The following is a 15,849-nucleotide window of genomic DNA, read 5'->3' as shown; positions in this document are numbered from 1 at the left end:
GTTATTACAAAAGGTACACATTTCACTGTTCACAAGGTTCATCTTATACAGTCTACTATTTGTCATTAAACAATTAAGATTAATCTTATATTGAAAAATCCTGGTTCTTATATCATAAGTTGACTTGAAAGGCATAAGATAAATAACACTCCATTCATCATCATTAATATTAAACTCATTCTTATACTTTTTCTGTGATGTTGGAGGCTCTTGTATTCTCTGTACAAAAATACGATTAATACATTGAGATGTCATTTTACTAATATTGATTTCTTTATCTTCATGATACAACACGAAACCTTTAGGAGTACAAAGATCCCTGTCAAAACCTTGTTTCAAAACTTGCTTCCATGAAGAAGGAATTGCATCAATAATGCTCCTCCATTGCAAAAAATACTTCTAAAAAATCCCCTATCACTCCAGACCTTAAATGGAACAATCGTACCATCAGTGTAAAATAAGTCGCTAACTAACTTCATACCATGGATCAAAAAATGCTGAGAATAGATGGACTGGCGATTCACAAGGATGCGACGATTGTTCCAAATGCATTGCTGGTGTGGGTCGACATTATCAGGATTAGTTAAATTAATATACGAAATCAACATATCTTTATAAAAGGATGGAATATGCCATTTCATTATCTGCTTTGGGGAGATATTACAATAAAAGATTAAATCTTTACCATATGGGATGATAAATTCATTCAAAATAATTTTCCAAGGTGCTGAAGTGGAATTGTATTTACTAACCCACTTAATTTTCTGAGCAGCAAAAATAGATTTTACATCAACCATTTTCAGCCCTCCTTGATCAATTTCACCAATAATTGTGTTTCTCTTAACAAAACCTTTACCTCCATTCCAAAGAAAATTATAAATAATAGTGTCAATTTGCTGAATCACATGGTCAGGGATATGAATGACTGATGCCAAATAAATAAATTTTGATAATGCAAATGTTTTGATCAAGAGGATTTTACCAGAAAGGGTTAAGTTTCTAGTTTTCCAAATATTTAACAGAGTCTTTATATGCTTGATTTTTGGAACAAAGTTCAGATTCCCAGCAGCATCATTATCATAAGAAAATACACACCCAATGCCTTAACGGGATTATTTGGCCACTCAACATTCAATGGTTTTTCTTTGCAATTTCTCTTAGAACCAAGCCATAACGCTTGAGATTTACTTACATTTAATTTCAATCCAGAGACCTTAGAGAAAAGATCTAAAACCTTTAAAAGATTATTTGCTGACTGAACATCATTTAAAACACATGTAGTGTCATCTGCATACTGAATTAACTTAAGTTCAAAGTTATTCACAATTATACCAGAAATAGACGTGTCTTCACGTATTGAACATGACAATAATTCTATCGCCAAAATAAACAAATAAGAGCTCAATGGGTCGCCCTGTCGCACGCCGCGCCCCACCGAAAAGTAATGTGATGTAAGCCCATTATTAAGAATACAACTACTAATATTAGTGTAAAGGGCTTTGACATACTTGACAAAACTTGGACCAAAATTCATTCGATTTAAAGCTTGAAAAATAAAGTTCCACTCTAACGAATCGAACGCTTTTTTCAAAATCTAAGAACAAAAGAAGACCTGAAATATTTTTGAATTTGGTATACTCCATAATATCATTAATAGAACGAACTGAGTCACCAATGTATCTACCTTTAACAAATCCACTTTGGTCAGTATGAATCAAATTATGAATAACCTTTTCAACTCTCATCGCTAGGGCTTTAGAGGCGATTTTATAGTCTACATTAAGTAAGGATATGGGTCTCCAATTCTTTAACATGCATCTGTCTTTACCTTCTTTCTCAATCAAAGTAATCACAGCTTGCCTCTGAGAAGATGACATTTCTCCTTTATTCAAACCTTTATTTAATACATGCACCAAAAAAGTATCAATTTTATTCCAGAATTGCAAGTACCATTCACACGATAAACCATCATTACCCGGACTTTTATTCTTTGACATTTTACTAAGTACATTAAAACACTCAACTTTTGTAAGGTTACCTTCACACTTTATCATGTCTATGTCAGTTAAAGTAGGTATGGTATTACCTTGCAAAAAGGTATTATTTCTGGAAGAAGTTATGTCAACCTTCGATTCATAAATGTTTTTATAGTACTCACTTTGTGCATTCAAAATAGACATAGGTTTAATAATTTCTGTACCATCATCAGAAACAATTTTTTACACTGCTTTTTCTGCAATTCCTTTTTTCAAGGCCCAAAAAATACTTATTGCTTTTCTCACCTTTTTCTGCCCAACGAATTCTTGAGCGAACAATTATACCATCAATAATTTTTGTATCAAGCTCCTCCAAATCGGATTTAACAGAATTAATCTCATTTAAAGTATCTTGAGAAGGATCATTAGCCAAAGACTTCTCCAATGAATTAAGTTTACTGCTAAGCTCTTTAATTCTGTCTCTACGAAAAACACACTTTTTCTTAGCATACTTCATTGTTTCATTTCTAACCTTATATTTGATCCATTCCCATTTAGCTTGAGGATCAGATAAAGAATCATCATTTAACCAATCATCTAGATTATTGTTCATGTCATTCACATAATCATCCTCATTAAGATAAGAATTATTGAATTTCCAGTGACCAGGACCCCGTACAGGGTCTTTTTGAAGTTGCACATTCAAAGTGATACCAGAGTGGTCAGTTCTTAAACCTGGAACAATATCTGCTTTTGTCACATACTCAATTAAATTATTGCTAATAAGAAAATAATCAAGTCTACATTGAATAAGAGGATTAGGTTGTCTCCACGTAAATCTACGAATATTAGGATGTAAATATCTCCATATATCTAAAACATCAAAATTATCCATAATATCAGAGATTTTTTTCAACAACATTCTCTTTAATTCTTTCATGACCACCTTTTTTTTATCAAGCATAGCATTCAAAATACAATTAAAATCTCCTGCAATAATAATCCTTTCATTGCTACCGAAATTACTTTCATCAAACAAATCATTTAATTTTGAATAAAAATTAACCTGCATGTTTTCAATATTCGGGGCATAAATATTGACCAAAGTAAAAGTTAATTCATCTTTAACAAAATTAATCTTCAGAATTCTACCTTCATCATCTTTGTAAACGTCAGTAACGTCTATATCACATCCATTACGAAAAATAATTGCAACACCTCTACTATTATTTGTGCCATGTGAGAACAAAATCTTTCCACCCCATTCATGTTTCCACTTAGATTCAACATGATCAGTGCTATGAGTTTCTTGCAATAAAATAAAATCAGCTTTATTTGTTCTGGCCCAATTAAAAATACTTCTCCGTTTCTTAAAATCACCAATGCCCCTTACATTCAAGGACACAATTTTTAAAGAGTCAGTCGAAATCACTTACACACCAAGCAGATGAGCATAACCACAACACAATTAATTATGCATGTATTTTTGTCACGACACCTGTTCAAAGTCTCTCCACGTGGGCCCCACCTCGAAATCCACTCAAAATAAACAATGCGCATGCGCGGATGAGTGTCAATTAGCAAAACACAATGAGATCGAGGGGCAGGGTTGACAACAAACAAGTGGCTTGACATGATGACGATATAAACATGTACAATTGCGAATTTATAAATTCCAAACAACTTGCAATATATTACCAAAGTTCTCCAAACAAGTAAACACAAATTGAACATACACGAGCACAACTGAGATATTTTTACTACTTTATACACAATATTCAAGAGAAAATAATATTCAGATCTTATTAAAAGATCGTAAAAGACAAGAGGGTCTGATTTACAAAATGATGGAAGTTCAAAACCCTCCAAACCCGTACGTTGAAACGGGCTTGCAAAACAAATAAATGCGCACCACTTTATCAACCAAAACATGCACATTTATGTGCAAATTGCTTACCGATAGTCCACTGAAATAATTAGAAAAACAAAATGTTCGTTCTGCTGTACACGAGACAATAATATTTTTCCATAAGTGGTACAAACTTGAAAGTCCGGGTTCATCGCGAAAACATCGCGCAAGTTCTTCTGTATAAAATAATCCAATATTTCAAAAACAGGTCCCGAAAGTTTTTTCATCGCGACAACACATTAAAAAGTTCCAAGCTTGCAGTCACAAACGTTGTAAATCCATGCAATCTCGCGAAAGTTTAACAAAAATCTTGCAGTTCTTGTGCAAAAAAGGAGATCCAAGCACTTTACTTTTTAAAGTTATCCAAGTCCTCAGAGTTGAAATCTTCCATATCGCTTACGGTAAGTTTCTTGTAGGCTCCACCTCGCTTCACCAGTAGACATGCTGGAACTGTCCATGGAACAAAAGCATACTTTCCTTCTTTTATCAGCTTCTTGCGAAGACCAATTAGTTGCTTTCTTTCTGCTCTTACTGCCTGAGTTACGTCGTCTGTAATGAATATTTTCTCACCTCTATATTCTTTGTCTTTGAGATATTTTGACGCAGATTTCAGGAGTACTTCTCTATCTGGATATCGCAAAAGTTTTACAAACATTGGCCTCAGAGCGCCTCTGCGTATGGCTTGTTGGGCTGCCATTTTACCCATAGGGCTCCTGTGTGCTCTCTCAATTTCAATGTTTTCACCGTTCTCAACTTGCATATAATTTACAATGAAATCCTCCATAAATCCACAACAGTCAGGAGAGTTTTCACTATTTTCCGGGATAAGTAATAAGTTGGTATAACAATACAAAGAGCAACATCAGGTTAAATATACACAAAGACCACATATGGAAATTGTCAGATTGCCACCTGTCTTGGGGAGCTTCGGCCCTCTTATAATCAAGACTCCCTCGAGGTGGGGGCAGAAACACCACCTCCCGCTGGTGAGCTACTAATAAAACTAAAACTATGCTTCTAGCATCTGTTGCTAAATAAATAATCTGCTTCTCATAAATGAAACAGGCACAGGCCAGCGAACCAAAAGAGAAGATCAAGCACCAGTTAGCACCCATACTATGTCAGCATGACAAAACAAGACGCTTTGCCCATATGGGGATACGCCATCACCGTCAAAAGGGGGATATGTATGTACCCCCAGATGACCAAACTAGTCTGTAGTAAGTGGACGGGATCCGGCGCCTCTAACCCTACCATGCAGCTGGAATCACTTAACCCTAGCTAACTGGAGTTGATATGAAGTAACAGATATGGCTAGCTGGCCTGCCTGATCTGGCTGAGGATACTGATGATGTACTTCACTTTCAGATTATCTACTCCTCTGAATGTACTTGGACCACACCCACGACGATTCTGCAGCCTCTAACGCTGCCCTGCTAACTGACTTTAGCTCTCTTCTGTTGAAGCCTAGATCTCGCAGCCACCTCTGCAAAGAGTGTGCAACAAAACCACGAAGGGGTAGCAAATTAAGCCTTCCAACCTCCATCCTTGCATTCTGCTCTCAATTCTGAATACTTGGTAAATTTTCTCTCATGAGCTTCATCAATATAATTGTCTTCCCATGGGACAGTCAGCTCTCCAATGATCACTTCTTTTCCAGCCTCTGACAATATCTGGACGCAGTGTGGTGATCAATATCTCTCTTTGAAATTCTCCTTTGCCAGATCAACCCCAATGCACCAGTCGTTTGCTGAAGAAAGGATGCTTGATCTTGAACTGGAACTATATGACCTGGACTGAGAGCTTGCGACGTTCATTGCCTGAAGAAGACGACCACCATTTGTGCGTAGTCCAACCAAGCCCCTGTCGGCCTAGCTGGGTAGCGCCAACCATCTCCTTGTGCTTCAGTCTTGACTCTGCCTCCTCAACTGCCAAGTTCGCTGTCCACTTTGATCTTGCCTTGGCCACCTTGAACTCTTCAACAAGAGAACGCACTGGAAAAGTCAACTTAGTCCGGCTGCTATGGATTGCGATGTTGGTTAAGCTGCGTGGAGCTCCAAGTCACTTCTTGACAAAGTTGTTAATCTTCCGCTCCATTGCCTCTACATGGGTTATTGCTACCTCATAGACTGTGAGTGGCCACATAATCCGTGGCATGAGACCATATTGCAAGCACCACAGCTTCAACTTCCCGGGCAAGCCGCACTGATCAATGGCTTTAAGACCTTCGTTGACTTGCCGTGCTGTCTCTTTGACTCTTCTTGTATCCTTCAGATCCTATGTGTACCAGCGCCCGAGGCTCTTCACTGGTTGTTCCTGAATAGTTGGGATTTCCTCTCCACAAAGGGTGAAGTGAAAGTCAGTCTGAGTACAAGGCTCCTCGACTTCTTGGTCTTAAACACCATCCTCCCCCACTCCATCAACTGCTCAAGGTTACATAGATTTGCTTCAACTGCCTCTGTACTTGGATTAAGGAGGGTAAGGTCATCCATGATTATGAATGCTCGTATTCATAGTATTGATGCTAGTTCTTGTGCACCTCCCAATTTTACACCTGGTCCTGCTTTTTCCGAGCTCTTATGACGACTTCCATTGCTAGCACAAACAGGATTGGGGAAATTGCACAGCCCATTGTTATTCCAACTTCCAATCTCTGCCATGTGGTTGTGTACTGTGTTGTTGAAAACCGCATACGGAAATCGCTGTAGTACTGCATGATGAAGCTTCTCACCTTCTCAGGAATCCACATGAATTCCATGGCAAACTCAATCAGTGCATGTGGAACAGAACCATAAGCATTTGCCAGATCGAGCCATACAACACTCAGATCCTTTCTCATCTTCGTAGATTCCTGTATGGTATGTCATATCATACTGGTGTGTTCTAGGCACCCTGGGAACCCTGGTATTCCAGCCTTTTGCACAGATGTATTGACGAAACCGTTCTCAAGCACAAATGTTGAAATTCTCTCTGCTAGGATTCCAAACATGATCTTTCCTTCTACATTCAGCAGCGAAATAGGACGGAACTGGCTCAATGTATTGGAGCATTCCTCCTTTGGGATGTATACGCCTTCCGCTGTACTTCATGACAGAGGGACCACATCCTGCCTCCATACAACTCTCAGCAACCTCCACAGGAATTTCTTAGCTCACCACACTTCTTGTAGACTTTGTATGGAACTCCATTTGGGCCAGGTACAGAAGCCGATCTAGCTTTGTTGATGAACTTCTCAACTTCAGCAAGTTTTGGTTGCGCTAGTTCAAACTGCACGCCTGGTTGAGTTGGCTTCACTAAACCTGCGATGTTAGGCATTGGTACCTGACGTTGCTGGTCCGAATAGGTTTCCAGATTAACTTATTTGTTACTATTTGGAATCTACTTCTTAAGTTGAATTAAAAAATAAAGTTGTTGAAATTTCCACTACATTTCCATTAAAATCAATCAACATATTAAATCAAGCTAAAGTACTAGATATTGTGGCTTACTTAATATGCTTCGACTTTATAAGTATTTATAAATGCGCATAAGTATTTATAAATGCGCACGTGACCCTTGGGCACGACATACCGAGACCAGCAAGCGTGACCAAATCCTCATGCCATTGAAATGGATAAGAACTCTTTAGATAAATATCATCAAATTTAAGCATGAATTTAATTACAAAATTATTACACATGGGAGGATTTCGAATTATGTTATCAAAAACAACATTTTGAAGTTAGTACTTGCTGAAATATTTATCCTCGGACACGTTTACAATATTATCACAAAGTTGTACAAAATAGACAATTTTGCTACACAGTAGTCTCGTGTTGCTACCGCCGTTGCATTTAAATGTACAGAAATATCACCCGCTATGTAGAAGGTCAATTCGAGACTTACTGTCTACAAGCTGTTATGGCAGCGCGCAGGTGGTCACGTGCGTATATAAACGTATCTATAAATATAGTCGAAAAATACTGCTTAGTGTCGCTGCGTTCGAGCTATCTTTTGCGTCATTCATTTACATGTATCGCAACAAAAGGGAGTTGTGATATTTTTCCAGCATTCATTCAGCTTCAAAGTAATATTTGAATTCTTTAATAATGATTAACACTTATGTTTGCTTATTATATATTGACATGCAACTTATTGAGTTTTAGCACTATCTGGTCATCTGTACATGTTCAGCATCTTTTTCACACATTGGCTGCGTATATTCATGTGATGTGACTCTATTATATGCTCCGGATGTTATTGACATGTAGAATGCATTAACCTAGTAAAAACCGACAAAGCCTACTTTTATATCGTTTCCATTTCTTTATTGCTTAACAACCTGCACAAAATGTCTGACTTCTGACGTAATTGTGTATTATTTTCATGCATGTTGTAATATACTATACAAAAGTGAAAGTTACTTGTGTTTGTTCTCGTGTTATTGTATCATCAAAAGGACTGCATATATTCATCAATACCATTCCATATAAATCTATTTTGTAATGTGATTTGCGTCATTGGGTTAAGTCATGCAATAAGGTCATGTTCAGTATCTTCACAAGGTACATTTCCTTTACGAAGCACACACCAATAAACGAACAAACAAAACAATAGTAACAAAAACACGTTGCAAAAGTGTTTAAATTAAACACACTGAAAGGCTATGGAAATTTATCTCAATATGTTGATGATTTTTGCCAAGTTGGGATGTCCTCAGAGTGGCTAAGCAAATAAAAATGTTGATATTCTATAGGTTTGATCAGTGACCACTCATAATTGCAGAGGATCAAGTGCAAGAAGTTTGGGACAGATGACCTTCGAAAATATTATTATTCCTGTTTCTTTATTAATTTCTTTCAAGAAGTACGTGGACTGTGCTTTTGTGAAGTAAAATTGATTGAAACCCCTCCTCCTCAGTCTTCACTGGCTCAAAGAGCTCTTTTAGGAATATAATACGGATACAGAAGAATAGTAATAATTGAGCAAAAAAGTCGATAGGAAAAAAATCCCCAAATCGCGTGTGATGGTTGTGGTCGCTGGTCAATCACAGCCACAGGCTGTGGCTGTGACAAGCAAATTTTAAAAGTAAATGACTTGCCATTGCAAAGTTTATTTTCTATAGGTTTCTTTCACTTAATGAAAGAGACAAAAATATTACAGAAAACGAAACAAAATGTTAGTTGCCCTCAAACATGCCCCAAATTGTAACGGACTGCGGACAAGGATTTGGGTGAGTGAAACAGCCCATTAGTCAGATGCGGTATTAGTTCGAAAAGGGTTAAAGTTAGGGTTTTGGCATTTTAGGCAGAGAATTAGGCTAGAATTAGGTTAGAGCTAAGATTAGTGATAGGGTTAGTGTTGTGATAGTGTTAGGTTAGGGATATGGTTAAGATTAGGGCTCAGATTATAGGTTAGGTTTAGGGTGAAGTTTAGGTTAGGGTAATGTAAGGATTAGGTTTTATAACCAAATTATTGGGGTTTCGGACTATTTACCCCCAGGATTTACCCTTCTGAGTATCATTCTATATGAAGAAGAAGAAGCGCAGTGATTTATAGTGCGCTACGCACAGGCACAACGCCTAGACGTTGATCCACAAGCCTCAGCACACTTTATATGCCTATTAGGATTAGGATTACACGTTCTTCCCGTTGATCGGATTGAATAGGCCTAGTATATGGTTATTGTAATGGTTATGGCATCAATAACTAAATATTTGGTTCTATATAAGAATTAAGATTAAACACAATTTTACGACCAACTTAATGTAAACCTATTGCTGCTGCTGTTTAACAGCATACACAGTGACAATCACAATATACATCGAGCGCGTTCATAATTTTACTGATCAACCAACTGGCATTGTTCTTTGTTCTCAGTTTGCGTGCAAGTGTATGTGCAACAGCCATGTTTAGATGCGCAACAGCCATGTTAGAAATTAATTTACATTTGGCACTTGGGAAGCTACAGCACATTAATTTTTAGCTCTGGCAGAACCATATTTAAATCTTAACGATTTACTTGAACTTGTCTAATGATCGTATTTGTTAACTGCTCGAAGATGATTTTTAATATCCTATAGAAAATTAGCATTATCCTAGCAATCATAACGCCGTCAAAACCGGGTGAATTTCTACAACTACAGGATTAAAAGTCACCATTTAACCATGGCCTTTTTCCCCACACACAACTAAGTATACATACACGGAATATATATATATACACACAATGATAGGATCGGTCAACCATGCGAATATTGGAATCTCACAATTAAAATCAAGCAGAAACGCTCAAGTTCAACATATTTCTAGTAAAATGTAGCTAAAAAGTAAATAAAATTGTTACTCACCAAACGGTACGTTAAACTAAATGCAATTCAATGATATTATGGTAATATCGAAGTGGTAGAACCGTAGAAGTGACGAGTATGCCTGTTTTTGTAGGCCTACCTATGTGATCAGCAGCTGTACGTGTAATAGGTACCTACTGTACCGGTTGCTGGGTGAAGCAAATGCCAGAGAGGAAATGTACCCAAATAGGCAACAATAAGGTATACCTAATGCGGGAATTATTTTTGGGTGCGTATTTATCTGGGTTCAGTGGGTTTAAATGGAACCCAATGACGTCTATATGGGTTTAGGTGATTTGCTAAAACTTCATTATTGCACAATACTCTATTAACATAATGACATGTACTCTAATTTCAATAATATGTGCGTTTCCAGAGCAAGGTTAGTGTACCATCGTTGGGATTAACCGCGGGAACTGCCAACTCACAAACGTATATCATTGGTTGGAACGTTAATTGGTCCTTCCTTCCTGGCACCCCAACTTTTTATTTAAATAATTAAACATTTTAGTGATTTTCCCGACAGAACTTACACATGTCTAATGTCCTGCTACTGGTGTGGTCTTTTTAGATCTCAAAAAAGCATTTGATACGGTCAATCATATCATATTAATTAGTAAACTTCATGAGCTTATAATTGGTGTTGGTCTTATGTTAGTCATCGTAAACAGGTTGTTTCTATTGGTTCTGCCTTTTCTGATATAAATGATATTAAAATTGGTGTATACCACAAGGCAGTATCTGGAGACCTTTGTTGATTCTTACACATACTTGACATAAAGTTTGGAATATTTCTTCACGAGGTGCCAAGACTTGTCTGGAAGAGGTCTGCATAAACCATACGGGCGAAATATGTATTGGGGTACCGTATGTCAGGAGATAGTGTCAAATAATATTTGGATAGAAAATGTGCTTCATACTGCAGTTACTGTCCGTTTTCCTATACACAATACACAGTGCTCTCACCATTGACGCGTGACCCCTACAAATGATGTATGTTGGGAGAATGGACACTTACCTAGTTAACATCACTGTGTGAAAAATAACCAGCCAATATTTTATTTATTCTCCAAAACTTCTAGCAAATATATTTCTCTAACATGACCTAAAATTACAGCTAGGTTAGATGTTCAGAAATGGTCGTACTTTTGTAAAATATGAGTGAGGGCAAGGCATAGCTAGCCAACTCCCGTGTTATTTGAATGGAGATTTGACCGAAAATATTGGTATCGGACCGCTCACTTCTGAAGGATGCCACAAAAAAACCGGTAAAAGCTACATTTAAATTATTCTAAATAGGTTCTAGAAAATAAAGTTTTGTAACATGTCCTAAATTTTTAGCTAATTTAGGTGTTTGGAGAGGGTCGTACTTTTGTGTTTTAGGAAGGACATGTAAACGACAGATAACACCAAAAATATGAAGAAATTATTTCTAAACCGTGTTAAGTCAAAAATCATTATGTTGCTCATTTTCAAGAATGCTGGTTTACAAAAAGCACGACATTGTCTGATTTCGTGAACAAAGCCACACATAACATTGTTTCCTTTCGTTTCCTTTATAATCAGTTACCCAACTGAAGCTATGAATACCAGTTTTATTGCGATATCGCACATGAAAACAGTCACTTGTGCACAACCAGAGAAGATCCGATTTAATCAGTTGAGCTGTTTCAATGAGTGTTATCTTGGTTTAATAGCTTTTAATGGGGTTAAGTCCTGCAAAGGTCGAGATGAATTCTACTGTAGACATGACTGCATCATGTTCCATGAGTTTACATTATGGTGGCTCATAATGTAGTGAATTAGCCTAAAATGGCGGATTTAAGGAGATTGAATTTGAGTTTTGTCGGGGGTAAAATTTCTGAATTTGGGCAAAATTGTTCTGATATTATCAAATCTATTGAGGTTTGAGGTGACATTTACTGAACCTCAATACCAATTAGTGTTCTTTTACTAAAATGCACTTGTAATGTACCAGATTTGAAAGTGGGAGGAACTAAAAAAATAAAGCTCTTAAAAGTGGTACGTACTCAGAAAGTTAGAAAGGCCCCCCTGCGACCAAATGTTATAAACTTACTGCACACAAAGAATTGGACAACCAGGAACTGGAGCCCTAATAATGACAAATTTGGGCATGGTGTCCTAGTTTGTGAAAATATAGCCCTATTAAAAATATGTGTCTACATTGTATGTTACATTGTGAGTGGGATCAATTATTTAGCAAAGCTCGTAAATCCAAGTCTTCCCATGCATGGGCAGCCTACAAAAATCTACCAAAACTACAAAGTACTTGAATGAAGTAGTCTGAGGTTCCTTACAAGAAAACCCAAAGATATTTTGGTCTTATCTTCGCTTCATAAAAACTAAAAACATCAGTATCCCCCTCTGAAATTTGATGGCAAATTGCATGCCACTGACACAGCCAAAACATCTGCTTTAAACTCTAAGTTCAAATCTGTGTTTAACGTTGAACCAGTTGATATACCAACACAAGGTCTCTCCCCGTATCTCTGTCCGTATCCTAACATCAGTAGTTTCGAAATTTGAAATAGGGGTGGAAGGTGTTGCCAAACAGTTTAATAACATCAACCCTAACAAGGACTGTGGCCCGGATGAGCTCCCAGCAAAACTTTTAAAGACCGTGGCATTTGAAATAGCAATGCAGTTCTTATATCTGGAGGTCAACTCTCCCAAGGAAATTCAAGACCCGTTTATTTGTCGAATCCGTACTAACCTATGGATGTGAAGCATAGACAATGTCTCCCAGACTATGTAAAGAACTTGATGGTTGCTACACAAGAATGCTTATAGCAGTTTACAACATCAATTGGAAGCAGCACATCACGAACAAAGACCTGTATGGTGACCTACCGAAACTTTCACAGAAGATCAGAGAGAGAGAGAGAGAGAGGAGGACACGTTTCGCTGGGCATGCATACAGAAGCATAAATGAGCCTGTAGCCAAGCTGATCCATTGGACACCAAAACATGGAAGCAGAACACCTGGTAGACCTCCTCTAACATACATGAATGTATTGAAACAAGACACTGGACTGGATGTAATGCATTTGGGAACGGCCATGCAGGACAGAAGGACTTGGCGTGCTGTTGTAGTTCGAGTACACCACTCATCTTAAGCAAGTAAGCAAGAAGAACACTTTCTCCATGTAGCAGTGAAGTCAAAGCCAGAGCCACTCACTCTTAGTTAAGCCGCAACTGGAATATGGAAGCGAAGCTTGGAACCCATGCACCAACCCAGATGTTCAGCGCCTCGAAAGCATCCAGTGCCAGGCTGCACGCTTCGTCTTCCAAGACTTTCATAAGACCTTCTCTCCACAACAGAGTGATCTAGATCCCTGATAGGAATATTTCTTGAGTATAGTACCAGAATAATTAGATATAAAAATGAACCATTTTACTTTAACGAGCTATGAACGATCCTGGTGAATTTGTTTGAAGAAATTAGGCCATTACCGAGTTATTTACGGCAACCTTTCTCGTGCATCAAAGTTGATTGCGAAATGGCTATTTATAAATTAATTTTATAGCTGATTTAATCATCGTATAGCACTGAGGTGGTAGTTGCGTCAATATCGTTGCATATGAGTACAATATAATGACATTTCTTATAGCAGCAGAAAGAAAGTGAGAGCGATGAAACGGTATAAATGTATAGCTAGCCCAATACAAATAACGTTAAATTTTCTCTGAGTCCCATTGTATTTGATCTAAGAAATATGGTATTGTCATTTTAAAGCAATAACTGAATTATGATTCGAGAAATATGGCATTGGTATGCCGTTTTAAAGCAATAAATGAATATTGAGTTGCATTGCGATATCATTAAGTGTTAAAAGATTGTACATGGGTAAAAATTGTAATTCAGTAAAGCTCAATCAAGGAATGTCTCTACTACTATTTCTTACGTTAAGTATCTCTACATTTACAGTCCGGGAATAGAGTCCATACCATCTGTACTCTGTAGAGCAAGGTCTATAACGACCAGGGTGAAATTAGATTATCCATGCACTTCACTCAAACACGACCTCTAACCGATATGACAACAGGGGTTATATTCCGGCAAGAAGGGATGTGGAAGGCAATCAGATTCGTTGGCTTCCAAGATAAGATCACTAGCCGGCTCCAGGCACTGTATAAAAAGTCAAGCAGTGCTGAACGTACGCATGGAGGTTTCACTGGCTCAAAACAACTGTTGGAGTGAGACAAGGATGTGTGATATCACCACAACTATTTATATTCGGTTAGATCTTTTGATGTTGTATGTCTCGCATGAAATACCAATAGGAGCCATAATCCATGGAAAATCGTATATCAAATCTCCGTTTTGCAGATGACATAGTTCTGCTAGCCCAATCAGAACAGGAGTTTCAGTCAGTTATAAACAAAGTACAACAAACTCAAAGAAGCTTCAACTTTGATCTGGAAATAAACATAGGTAAAACTGAAGTACACGTTATCACCAATCAGGAGGAAACAAACCTCAAAATCAAGCTAAGTAACACCGTATTGAATGACTACCATATCACAGAAGGGAACAATTAAGCTGCGCAGATTTGGAAAAGCAATGGGAGCAATACAATGACTTAAAAGTATATGGACTACCAAAGACATCCAACAAACCCAAATATATCAGACCCCAATTCTGACGGAGCTGTACTATGGAGTTGTAACATGGACCATCAAAAAGAAGATGAAAACATATTGATAGTTTTCGAAATGGCGTGCCTGCGCAAATTCCTAGGAGTGACACGCCTTGACAAAATACGGAAAACTGAAATCAGGAAATCTCTTAGCTTGAAAATTACAATGGACAGAATTGCACAAAAAACGAATGCGATTCTTTGGTCATATATCCACCGGATAGATATCCTAAAATCCTGATGGAGACAAGCCACATTGAAGGGAACTCGGCCCGGGGACTCGGCCTAGATGTAGTCCAGCCAAAAGATTGATAGACTGCTTTACTTCCGTAGGAATGACTGCAAGACAGCAAACATCACATCTATCACTGAAGCCAAGGGGTAACACTAAACATGCTAAATTCACATATTCATTATATTAGCAACGCAAACCTGCTGCAAATTCTGTGCTCTGTGATCTACAAAGTGGAAGTGTTTGAAGTGTTTGGAATATATATATATCATGATAAACAATATTTATTTAGTAAGTTCACCAAAACCAATCACATCAAAGCTAGGTATAGAGGAGATGAAATTATTGCCTTAAGTAACATAGCAGATGGCAAAAAGCGTAAGTGAAAGTTGCTATGCTAATTTTTAAATTGCAGTAAGGTATACTTTTGTGCAAAATTAATGCATTTTTTCAAACGCAGTGAATGCTTGCTTCGGGGCATTTTATTTCATTACTACTTATTCAGTAAAACCATCAAGCGTTGCATGCATGATGACCAAGGTTGTTTCAGTTAACGTATGCAATTTACCGTAAAGTAATCTTGATTACTTTTATTTATTAATGCAGTGTTGTGTACCAAAGAAAAACATTCGTAATGATGTAACCTTGATTAGGAATTTACATTCTTCACTCTACTTGAAACTCTCTTCTCTATGTTGGTGCCGTATTCAGGAAAAAGCTTCATATACCTACGGAGGTCATT

The 15,849-nt window shown here is 37.5% G+C and overlaps 1 protein-coding gene across 2 annotated transcripts in view; it reads right to left on the bottom strand.

Moving 5' to 3' along the window:
* LOC140148978 (uncharacterized) overlaps positions 1-10,499 on the bottom strand; it is a 34,099-nt gene extending 23,600 nt beyond the window's left edge. The window contains exon 1 of one of the 2 annotated variants that reach the window (XM_072171101.1): positions 10,215-10,499. The gene's annotated coding sequence lies outside the window, so the exon portion shown is untranslated. The remainder of the gene's footprint in view (positions 1-10,214) is intronic. The other variant, XM_072171102.1, reaches the window with a different exon arrangement.
* Positions 10,500-15,849: the final 5,350 nt, after the last annotated feature.

Source organism: Amphiura filiformis, chromosome 3 (genome assembly GCF_039555335.1).
Source record: "Amphiura filiformis chromosome 3, Afil_fr2py, whole genome shotgun sequence".
Taxonomy (NCBI): domain Eukaryota; kingdom Metazoa; phylum Echinodermata; class Ophiuroidea; order Amphilepidida; family Amphiuridae; genus Amphiura; species Amphiura filiformis.
Note: the sequence above shows the minus strand (reverse complement) of the source record. Positions and strands in the feature narration are given on the sequence as shown.